The sequence below is a fragment of the Aotus nancymaae genome, unplaced genomic scaffold, assembly GCF_030222135.1.
Source record: "Aotus nancymaae isolate 86718 unplaced genomic scaffold, 86718_ANA_hifiasm-v0.15.2.pri h1tg000004l, whole genome shotgun sequence".
In the NCBI taxonomy this organism is placed as follows: domain Eukaryota; kingdom Metazoa; phylum Chordata; class Mammalia; order Primates; family Aotidae; genus Aotus; species Aotus nancymaae.
Window position 1 is genome coordinate 32,789,742 of NW_026988415.1, and position 11,823 is coordinate 32,801,564.

The 11,823-nt window shown below is 41.0% G+C and overlaps 1 pseudogene; it reads left to right on the top strand.

Annotated features, from left to right (window-relative positions):
- Positions 1-931: 931 nt before the first annotated feature.
- Positions 932-11,297, top strand: LOC105716922 (tubulin alpha-8 chain-like; annotated as a pseudogene).
- The last annotated feature ends 526 nt before the right edge of the window (positions 11,298-11,823 follow it).

Below are 11,823 nucleotides of genomic sequence, written 5' to 3' on the forward strand. Positions count from 1 at the left end.
CCCAGGCTGCAGTGCAGTGTCGCAATCTCGGCTCACTGCAAGCTCCACCTCCTGGGTTCACATGATTATCCTGCCTCAACCTCCCAAGTAGCTGGGATTATAGGTACTCGCCACCATGCCTGGCTAATTTTTTATGTTTAGTAGAGACAGGGTTTTACCATGTTGACCAGGCTGGTCTTGAACTGCTGACTTCAAGTGATCCACCTACCTCAGCCTCGCAAAGTGCTGGGATTACAGACATGAGCCACCGTGTCCAGATGGAATTGGTTTTAAAATGATGTCACTCTGGCTTTTCTAGGCTCTTGCTTCCCTAACAGTGGGTATCTAAAAGTTATCCTGCAATTGCTTGTGGACACTGCAAAGTACCCACAAGCAAAGGTGTCGGGGAGGGCGCCATATAGGACACTCCTTGCTGTCTCTGACACATCCTAATCCTGTTTCCCCCTCAGGACTCGTTCACCTGTTATTCTCTCCACCTGGAACTCTCTTCCCTAAGGTAACACATGAATTGCTCCCTTGCTTCCTTCAGGGCTTTCCTCAAATGTCACCGTCTCAGTGATGTTTTCCCTGACCACCCTATTTAAGGGAACCCCTAGCGTGCCTTACTTCCCATTATTGCTTATTTCCTCCATATGACTTTTCTTCATCTATCATACTGTCTGATGTCAGCTTCACAAGGGCAGGGTTTTTCTCTTTCTGTCCACTACTGTATCCTCACTGCTCAAAACAGTGCCTCGCATAGTATGGTGCTCAAAAACTATTTCTCAAAAGAATAAATGATTTGATTCCAATTCAATGCTGTCACATGCCCAGGATCAGTGGCTTAAAAATTAGAACAAACCAGATGGGGAAAAGAAATGAATGTGAAAACAGGATTGAGGCAAAGCCTGCCACAGAACTCCTTCCTTAATGTGTTGCCTGCAGACCCCCGATGAAGTTTATAGATCAGTGGAAATATGAAAAAGGAATAGTTGATTTCCAGTCACAAGAAGCTGATCGTGAAAGTCTGGTCCTCCTTTTGAGGTCACGTCTCCTGTGGTTTACTCTCAAAGCAAAAGTAGCAGATTGGCAGCCGAAAGGATACAAAACACTAGGGACGCACTTGTAAAGACACTAGGGATGACTAAACCAATGATGCCGATGAATGTGGTGTCAAAGTTGGGAGGTAAATAATTTGTCGAGACACTAGGGGTGACTTGACTGCTGACAGCCTCCCTTGTATCTCTTACAGTCATGCCCTGAGTTCTGTAGACTTGGCATCCCTCACAGAGGAAAACCTCTACCAGATTTGAGAGTTGAGGGCTTTGGGTTGCTGTATTTTACACCCACCTCTCTGACCCCTTATTCAGTATCCAGAGACAACTTGTTTTACTACAGAAGGCAATAATTTCCCTATTCAGGATGTCATGTCACCAAGGTTCACATCCTGTGCTGAGGCCTTGAAATTCTTGCTGTGCTAGCCCTAGAGTAATCTCTATTATTCTGTGCCTGAACTACACGACCTAGTTTCTAATTTGGTCCTCACTGAGGCCTACTTTGGTCAGGTTTGGCCATGGCTTACCCCACCAGTCACAGGTGCTGTGTAATATCACATTGACAAAGCATCAGAAGAAAGGCAGCATGGTCTCACAGTATATGAAAAGCAGGCTTAAGAAGCAGGAGCCAAAATTGATGAAATAAAACATGAAACTATCAACATTGTGTCTCAGTTGAAAAATGTCACTATGCCAGATGAAAAGGTGAAAGAAGAGCCAGGAGATTTCTTCGCTATTGTTGCAGGAGAAGACGAAACAAAATTGAGTCATAGGAATACAGACATCATAAAATGAAAAGACTATCTGGATGTTTGGGGGGGGCGTGTCAACAGGAAATTATAGGACTGATCATGAAAGTTCTAGTGCCAGTTCCCTGTGCATTGCGTGACTTCATTTACAGCATTAGGCCTTCCAGTGGGGACCTTTGACATGGCCATTTAAGCAGTGAACGAGAGACATGGTTTTAAACAAGTGATCCCAATGAAAGCAGTGTCAAAGTTGGGAGGTAAATCTGGTTATGTTAAGATTATTTTTTGTTTTCTCTATATTTTCTTATGAGTTAGTGGTGCTGAAAGGAACATGGCGGTCAGTGGGAACAGAAGGCCTGATTTTTTCAGACACCCTGTCCCTGGGATTAATTTCATATGCAAACAAACAAACAAAAAAACAGTTCCAAATCAAATAGTTACACAGAATGTACTGAAATGCAGAGAAAATTGTTAATCAGCAATAAAAAATAATGAAAGTAGTTTTTAGAAATTTCATTGTTTTCAACAACAGTATGGTGTGAAGAAAGAATATTGGCCTGGGAATCCAAGCCAGTTCTCTTCTGAGGTCTGCCACTGCCATGCACAGAAGAGGACTGACATACAATGCCCCCTCCTGAGCTTAAATGGCCATGACAACATCAAAATAAAGGGAAACGTGTATTCCCACAGAATCCAGAGATGGGGGCCATCTAAATGACAAAGACTTTGCATAATTCCAGCACCAATATCCTACTTGTTGCCTAGTGATATTATGGGTGAAGTATCTCTAGTTCTACTTTATTAGGAATCTTACACTATTCTTTGTTCCCTTTTCCCCAAATCTTCCATTTTCCCTGGTTTTCTGGCTCATTCCCATTGCCATTTAAAGAGACTCTAGCTTCTCTCATCTTAATAAATGCTGACAGGATCTCAAATGCCTCTTCCATATCACTGCAATGTTCAGTATGAAAGAAAGATGGTGTAGATATAAGATAAATCTAGGATAAATGAGGTTAAGTAAAAACCTTGTAGTACTAAATCTGAATGTGCAAATAAATTTCCTATTATCCAAACTGAAGAACTGAAGAAAGGGAAGACTTCCTGTTCCTTCATTATAATTCCAAGCTCCAAGCAGTGACCAAAGAACCACTGGTATGGTTTTATCTTTTATTTGTTTTGGGTTTTTTTGACACAGGGTCTTACTCTGTCACCCAGGCTGGAGGGCAGTGGTGCGATCGTGGTCCCCTGCAGCCTCTACCTCCCAAGCTCAAGCAATCCTCCCACCTCAGCCTCCTGAGTAGCTGGAACTACATGCACGTGTCACCAAGCCCAGATAATTTTTCTTTTCTTTCGTAGAGATGGGGCTTCACAATGTAGCCGGGGCTAATCTTGAACTCCTGGGCTCAAGGGATCCACCTACCTCAGCCTCCAGAGCTGGGACTATAGGTATGAGCCATCGTATGGTGTGGTTTTAAACCAGTGAAAGTAGCATCTATGTTGCAAGGTGGAGCTGGTTAGATTTGCACTATTCTTAGTTTCCTCTCTATTTTCCTGTTTCTTTTGTGGATCAAGGTACATTTTCTTTGCCTGTGATTAAGAATTGTGTGGTTCATTGGAATATAAAGTAATGAGACCCATTTTCCCATAAGACAGATACATTCACTGAGGAGTTTATATGCTTTGCTCTGAGATTATATTTGTACAACAAAAAACCTGAAGTGGTTCCCAAAGTGTCTATATTTTAGTCTGTGCCAAATAAGATAGCTGAATAAACATAACTGAAGTTATCAAAAACTGCCAATTTGATGGCAGCATATAGGCATGTCCTGATTGTGGAGAATAACAGATATATTCTGTTATTAACTGCTATTAAACATTAATAACTGCAAATCTACTTTTTTACTTGGAAATCAAAAGCATGTGTTTATATCTAGATATTTGAGTTAGAATTATATCCCAGTTAGGTCTTTATCAACTATCACTCTAAATCCTTATGTCATGCTATCTCCATCCTCAAGTGTAACTATATCATAGGCATATTTTTAATAACTAACCACATTTGAAAATATTCATGCAGAGCAGATAACATATATTCCTCTTGATAAAATATCAGGTACAACATAGATCAGAAATATATATTCCCAGATTTTATCCCAGAAAATTCATGAACTCAAGATGGGGAGCTACCATTTCAGGTTTTTTTTTTTTCCAATTGTCTTTGCAAAGGTTGTATGATATATTGATAATTGATGAAAAGTTGAAATGTAGTGTTATCTACATTATAATGTATAGTTTCCTTTTTAAGAAGTAGGTTATACATTGGCAACTTGGGATAACTATTTATCACACACTAGAATTCACTATGTGTGAAAGAGAATTAGGAAAGAATACTAAACTTATGTGACTGAATCACTTCCACAAAAATTTGGAACTGCCTTGATTAATCAAGAATGAACCAAAACCATAAAAAAAAGGACTCAGAGTCTTGAAAGTTGAGATTTGTAAAGATCAAAAGTAAATAATTATTACTGTTTCTTGACGGAGTTACTAAGAATTTTATTGTGTATAATTTTTACTTCAGTGTTCAACAGCTATTGTGATAGGAAGAATTTCAGTTCTCAACACTTTTCTTCGTCAAGGATAGAATAAAACAAAGAGTTTGTGCTATCTTGGTCTCTGGTTATAATAAAAGCTATTCAAACAGTTTTCATATGTTCATTATTTTCCATCTATTTTTCTGCATGCTCCTCTGTTCATATGATACTAACTGCCTCAGTAGGCTTGATGAGATCAGTGAGATTGGCCAGGTCAACAAGGCCTAGAACTGGACCAGACACAGGAGTTTGATTCAGGAAGGTAGAGAGGAACATCAGGAAGATGAGGTGGTAAATCACAGGGACCCAGCCACAGGCACTAAGGTTAATATATAACACTCCATCTCCAGGACTCTGATTTTGGACGAGTCATGGTGAGACTCTAGTTCTGTAGAAACTGAACGTCAAGCAGAAACTCGGACATAAAAGAAAGAATATCTGTGGGAACTGGAGTGCAACTCAAGTGGATTTATTAATAGTAACCAGATCAGAGCGCTATTACCAGAACAAAGTGCAGAAATAGTGCAGGGCCATAAAACAGACTGACTTTTATAGAGAATGGGTGATAGGTAGAGTTTCTTATGTTCTCACTGTCTGTGACCTGATTTTTACCAGAACTTGGAGCAAGGCTAATCCTACCAATAGGATTACGTGGTCCTGATTATAGTGTTGGAGGCCTGGTAGGCAGAATTAGGCAGATCATTGCACACGAAATAAATTATCGTTTGTTTAAGTTTAGTACAGGAGTTGCAAACTATGACCTACTGCCTGTTTTTGTACAGTCCATGAGCTAAGAATGATTTGTACATGTTTAAGTTGCTAAAAAATTAAAAAAGAGTAATAATTTATGACGTGAAAATTTTATGAAATTCAAATTTCAAAGTCCATAAATAAAGACTTATTGGAACAGAGCTATGCTTATCTGTTTTCATATTGAATATGGCTACTTTCATGCTACAATGGTAGAGATAAGTACTTGTGACTGACACTCTATGGTCTGCAAAGCCTTAAATATTTGCTATCTGGACCTGTACAGAAAAAGTTTGCCAAACTTGGTTTAGTGTATAAAGTCAACTCAAGGACTTGATCATCCTTTGAATAAAGCCCTTTTGTCTCATCTTTTGAACTTTGATTTGATATGCCAAACACAATCTTTTTTGAAAAAAAATGTTATGACAGGGTCTTGATCTGTCACCCAGGCTGGAGTGCAGTGCCATGATCTCAGCTCACTGCAGCCTTAACTTCCTGGGCTCAAGCAATCCTCCCACCTCAGCCTCCCAAATATCTGGGACTACAGGCATGTGCCACAACGCCCAGCCAATTTTTAAATTTTTTATAGAGGTGGGATCTTGTTATGTTGTACAGGCTGGTCTCAAACTCCTGGCCTTAAGCAATCCTCTTGCCTTGCCTCCCAAAGTGCTAGGATTACAGGTGTGAGCCACTGCACCTGGCCCCAAACACAATCTTGAAGGTATATTCCTAAAACCAAGTTAGTCCATGAAATTTTGATCCAACCTTTCCCAAGATTCTGTTCGACCCCTTTCCTCTTCTGCCTTCTGCTGAGGTCCCAGCATGCATCATGGTCTAGTATACCTTTATTATGATATCCAACAGATCATAGCTGGATGGAATCTTACAAGTTATAGATAAGAAGACCAATTTAGAGGTCCACAAAGGGGAATATATTTATTAGTTCACTTTAACAATCAAGGAATAAGTGGCCCCACATCCTCTAAGAAGTGCCTTGGAAATAAAAGTTAAATGTATTTAACTGCCTTCAATGAGTCAATTTTGAATTTATTTATTTTTGACCCTTCATAAAAAAAGCCAAAGAAACAAAAGTAAGGAGAAATCAAAATGACTATAATAAGTCTGTCCAAAAAAGGAAAAGGAGAAAGAGAAGGAGGAAACCCATAATTTGAGGCCATATGCAAATAGAATTAGTTTTGCCAAATTGTCTCGTGGTCTACCACTCCAATTCCCCTTTCCACTTCTGACAGTTGTCTCATGGATTCTGTGTGACTACTTTAATGCCAAAATCTTTACAAGGAGAATCTCCAAATACAATCTTAAATTATACTTGCTCAGTTACATTTGATTTAGTGATCTGAACAATACAAGTACTGGTCAACCAAAAAGGAAACCAGCTTATCATCAGTCCTGCCTCTATCTACAGAGGCAAAATGAAAGGAGAACTGAGGCACTTATGGCAATTTTGCAAGGGAATCAGGTAAATATCCCTTGCTATCATGGGAAAACAGTGGTGGAGTTAGGGTGGGAGTGGGGATTTGTATAGAGTCTTCCCTGGCTAATTACTCAGACTTATTTTCCTTTAGAGGCAGTGTCCTTCTCTTGCATGTGACTCCTGAAGCAGATCACAACATAGCAGGTCCAATCAGTTAAGCAATCTTAATGATCAATGTATTTTCCCTCTGTGTTCATTCTGCTGTGAACTACATTGTGAAGATGGCTATGTCAATTTAATCAATCATGCCCCAAGATTCAATGTAGCTACTGCATGTAGATTTTTAAAATGTTTATTGCAACAACTCATGCCTCTCCCTGTCACTTATTAATATATTAAGAATTTAATAGCTCTTGACTGGCTAGTGTGGAATACATTTATAGTGTCCAGCACATAGTAAGCCTAATAAATATTTGTTGACTAGAATTTAATGACTGACTGTACAAGTCATAATAGAATAATACAGACATTCGGAAGTACAGTATGCCTTAGATTAGGCCAGTGGTTCTTAACAGGAATGATTTTGCTACCTGCTCCCAGGGGACATTTGGCAATTTCTGGAGACATTTTTGGTTGTCACAAGGGAGAATGGCAGTGTTTTTGGCATTGATTAGGTAGAGGCTAGGATGCTGCTAAATGTCCTAGAATGTACTCGACATCCACTTTAAAAGAATTATCCTGTTCAAAATGTCAAGAGTCTGAGGTTGTGAAATCCCAGATTGGGCAGATAATAGATATGGAACAGTTCACCTTTTTAAGAGTAGATGAGAAAAAAAAAAGAGAGTAGATGAGGAGGGGTGAATAGGCAGAGCTTAGAGGAATTTAGGATAGTGAAACTACTTATGACAATATAATGGTAGGTACATGTCATTATACATTTGCCAAAATCCATAGAATGCACAGTACCAAGAGTGAACGCAAATGTACATTGTGGACTCTGAGTGGTCATGATGCCTCAATGTAGATTCATTGATTGTAATGAATGTACCATCCTGGTGCCAGATGTTGACAGTAAGAGAGCCTGTGCATGTTGTAGTGGACAGGAGGTATATGGGAGTTTTGTACTTTCTGCTCACTTTCACTGTGGACCTCAAACTGCTTTACAAATAAACTCCCTTTTAAAAAAAAAGGAGATGAAGATTTTCTTACATCAACTGTTTAAGGATTGCTCTGTAAGAAGCAACAACCTCTCCTCTTTGGTCATCTGCTAGGCAGCTGCGAAGCAGAAACCAAGCACAAGCACAAGCAGTGTTTGTAGACCTGGAACCCATGGTCATTGATGAAGTTTGCTCTGGCACATACCATGAGCTCTTCCACCCTGAGCAGCTAATCATGGGTAAGGAAGATGCTGCCAATAACTATGCCCGAGGGCACTATACCATTGGCAAGGAGATCATTGACCTCATGTTGGGCCAAATTCATAAACTGGCCGACAGTGCACAGGTCTTCGGGTCTTCTTGGTTTTCCACAGCTTTGGCAGGGGAACTGGTTCTTGGTTCACCGCCTGGCTCACGGAATGTCTCTCTTTTGACTATGGTAGGAAATCCAAGCTGGAGTTCTCCATTTACCCAGCCCTTCAGATTTCTACACTTGTACTAGAGCCCTAAAATTCCACCCACACCACCCTGGGGCACTCTGATTATGCCTTCATAATAGACAATGAGGCCATTTATGGCATCTATTGTAGAAACTTTGATATTAAGTGCACACCCTACACTAACCTAAATAGGTTCATAGGTCAAATTGTGTCCTCCATCACTACTTCCCTGAGATTTGATGGAACCCTAAATATTGGTATGACAGAACTCCAGACCAACCTGTGGTCCTACCCCTGCATCCACTTCCCTCTGGGCATCTATGTCCTCATATGGTTTGGCTCTGTGTCCCCACCCAAATCTCATTTTGTAGCTCCCATAATTCCCATGTGTTGTGAGAAGGACCTAGTGGAAGATGATTAAATCATGGGGATGGGTCTTTTCGGTGCTGTTCTCGTGATAGTGAATAACCCTCACAAGATCTGATAGCTTTTAAAACCTGGAGTTTCTTTGCACAAGGTCTCTCTTTGCCTGCTGCCATCCATGTAAGATGTGACTTGCTCCTCCTTGCCTTCCACCATAATTGTGAGGCCTCCCCAGCCATGTGGAACTGTAAGTCCAATAAACCTCTTTCTTATAAATTGCCCAGTCTCTGGTATGTCATTATCAGCAACATGAAAACAAACTGATACAGTAAATTGGTACCAGGATGCTGGGGCACTGCTGAGAAGATACCCCAAAATGTGGAAGTGTCTTTGGAACTGGGTAACATGCAAAGGTTGGAACAGTTTGGAGGGCTCAGAAGAAGATAGGAAAATGTAGAAAAGTTTAAGACTTCCTAGAGATTTGTTGAATGGCTTTGACCAAAATGCTGATAATGATACAGACAATGAAATCCAGGCTGAGGTGGTCTCAGATGGAGATGAGGAACTTGTTGGAAACTGGAGCAAAAGTGGCTCCTGTTATGTTTTAGCAAAGAGACTGGCAGCATTTTGTCCCTGCCCTAGAGATTTGTGGAATTTTGCCCTTGAGAGCGATTATTTAGGGCATCTGGCAGAAGAAATTTCTAAGCAAAAAAGCATTCAGTAGGTGACTTGGGTGCTATTAAAGGCATTCAGTTTTATAAGAAAAGCAGACCATAAAAGCTTGGAAAATTTGCATCCTGACAATGCTCTAGAAAAGAAAATCCCATTTTCTGAGAAGAAATGGAGCTGAATTTTAATCCCCAAGACAATGGGGGAAAATGTCTCCAGGGCATGTCAGAGGTCTTCACAGCAGTCCCTCCCATCACAGGCCCAGAGGCCTAGGAGGAAAAAATGGTTTTGTAGGCTGGGCCCAGGGTTCCTGTGCTGTGTGCAGTCTAGGGATTTGGTGCCTTGTATCCCAGCCACTCCAGCTGTGACTAAAAGGGGCCAAGATACAGCTAAGGCTGTTGCTACACAGAGTAGAAGCCCCAAGCCTTGACAGCTTCCACATGGTGTGGAGCCTGCAGGTGCACAGAAGTCAAGAATTAAGGTTTGGCAACATCCACCTAGATTTCAGAAGATGTATGGAAACGCCTGGATGCCCAGGCAGAAATTTGCTGTAGGTGCAGGGACCTCATGGAGAACCTTTTCTGGGGAAGTGTGGAAGGGAAATGTGGGGTCAGAACCCTCACACAGAGTCTGGGGTACTGCCTAGTGGAGCTGTGAGAAGAGGACCACCATCCTCCTGATACCACAATGGTAAATCCATTGACAGCCTGCATGGTGTGCCTGGAAAAACTGCATACACTTAACACTAGCCCATGAAAGCAGCTGGGAGGTAGGCTGTACCCTGCAAAGCCACAGGGGTGGAGCTGCACAAAACCATGAGAACCCACCTCTTGCATCAACATGACCTGGATGAGAGACATTGGGTCAAAGGATATCATTTGGGAGTTTTAAGATTTGACTGCCCTGATAGATTTTGGACTTGCATGGGCCATGTAGCCCCTTTTTTTTTGGCCAGTTTCTCCCTTATGGAATGGCTGTATTTACCCAATGCCTGTACCCCCATTGTATCTAGGAAGTAACTAACTTGGTTTTGATTTTACAGGCTCATAGACAGAGAGACTTGCTTTTTCTCAGATGAGACTTTGAAGTGTGGAATTTTGAGTTAATGCTGAAATGAGTTAAGACTTTGGGGGACTGTTGGAAAGGTGTAATTGGTTTTGAAATGTGAAGATATGAGATTTGAGAGGGGCCAGGGGCAGAATGATATGGTTTGGCTCTGTGTCCTCACCCAGATCTCATCTTTTGGCTCTCATAAGTCCCATGTGTTGTGGGAAGGACCCAGTAAGAGATGACTGAATCATGTTGGCAGGTTTTTCCCATGCTATTCTCATGAGAGTGAATGGGTCTCACAAAATCTGATCATTTTTAAAATGGGAGTTTCTCTGCACAAGCTCTCTCTGTCTGCCGCCATCCATGTAAGATATGACTTGCTCCTTCTTGTCTTCCACCATGATTGTGAGGCCTCCCCAGCCATGTGAATCTATAAGTCCAATAAACCTCTTTCTTTTGTAAATTGCCCAGTCTTGGGTATGTCTTTATCAGCAGTATGAAAATGAACTAATACACCCTCATCATCTCTACTGAGAAAGCCTACCATAAATAGCTTTCTATAGCAGGGATTATCAGTGCTTGCTTTGAGCAAGTCAACCAGGTGGTGAAACATGACCCTCACTATGGTAAATAACATGGCTTGCTGCCTGTTGTACCACAGTGATGTGTTTCCCTAAGATGTCAGTGCTGCCATTGCCACCATCAAGACCAAGTGTACCATCCAGTCTATGGATTGGTGCCCCACTGGTTTCAAGGTGGCATTAATTACTAGCCTCCCACTGTGGTGCCTGGCAGAGACCTGGCTGAGAAACAGAGGGCTGTGTGCATGTTGGGCAACACCACAGCCATTGGTGAGGCCTGAGCTCACCTGGACCACAAGTTTGACTTAATGTATTCCAAGCATGTCTTTGTTCACTGGTATGTGGGTAACAAAATGGAGGAAGGAGAGTTTTCTGAAGCCCGTGAGGCTCATGAGAACATGGCTGCTTTTGAGAAGGATTATGAGGAGTTACTGTGGAATCTGTTGAAAAAGAGGATGAAGAAGAAGAATATTAAAGTTAAAACAGAAGAGGCAGGAGAATCACTTGAACCTGGGAGGTGGAGGTTGAAGTGTGCCAAGATCATGCCATTGCACTCCAGCCTGGGCAACAAGAGCAAAATTCAGTCAAAAAAAAAAAAAAAAAAAAAAACCCCAGCACAGATACTGCTTTCACAGGGAAGCTTATTCTGTTTTAAACATTGAAAACTTGTGGTCTGATGAGTTAATTTGTCTGCAGCAGTGTATGCTCTCACATACAATTACTGACTTCTGCTTTAAAACATGTATGCTGTATTACAGACTCAAGCTGTTCATTTCTGTGATGGGTTTCAAATAAAGTATTCCCTGCCTTAAAAAAAAAAGGAGATGAAGTAATTGAAAATAGAATTTTGGTTTTCAAAAATTAGTTTGTCTTCATTCTAAAATATTTTGGAGAAAACTGAAGACATTTTGAAATATTTATCTTATGCTTCAAAATGACATATGTCATGTGACATATTTTCTTTGATTAGCTTTTCTTTCCATGTAGTTTTTTTTAAAGTC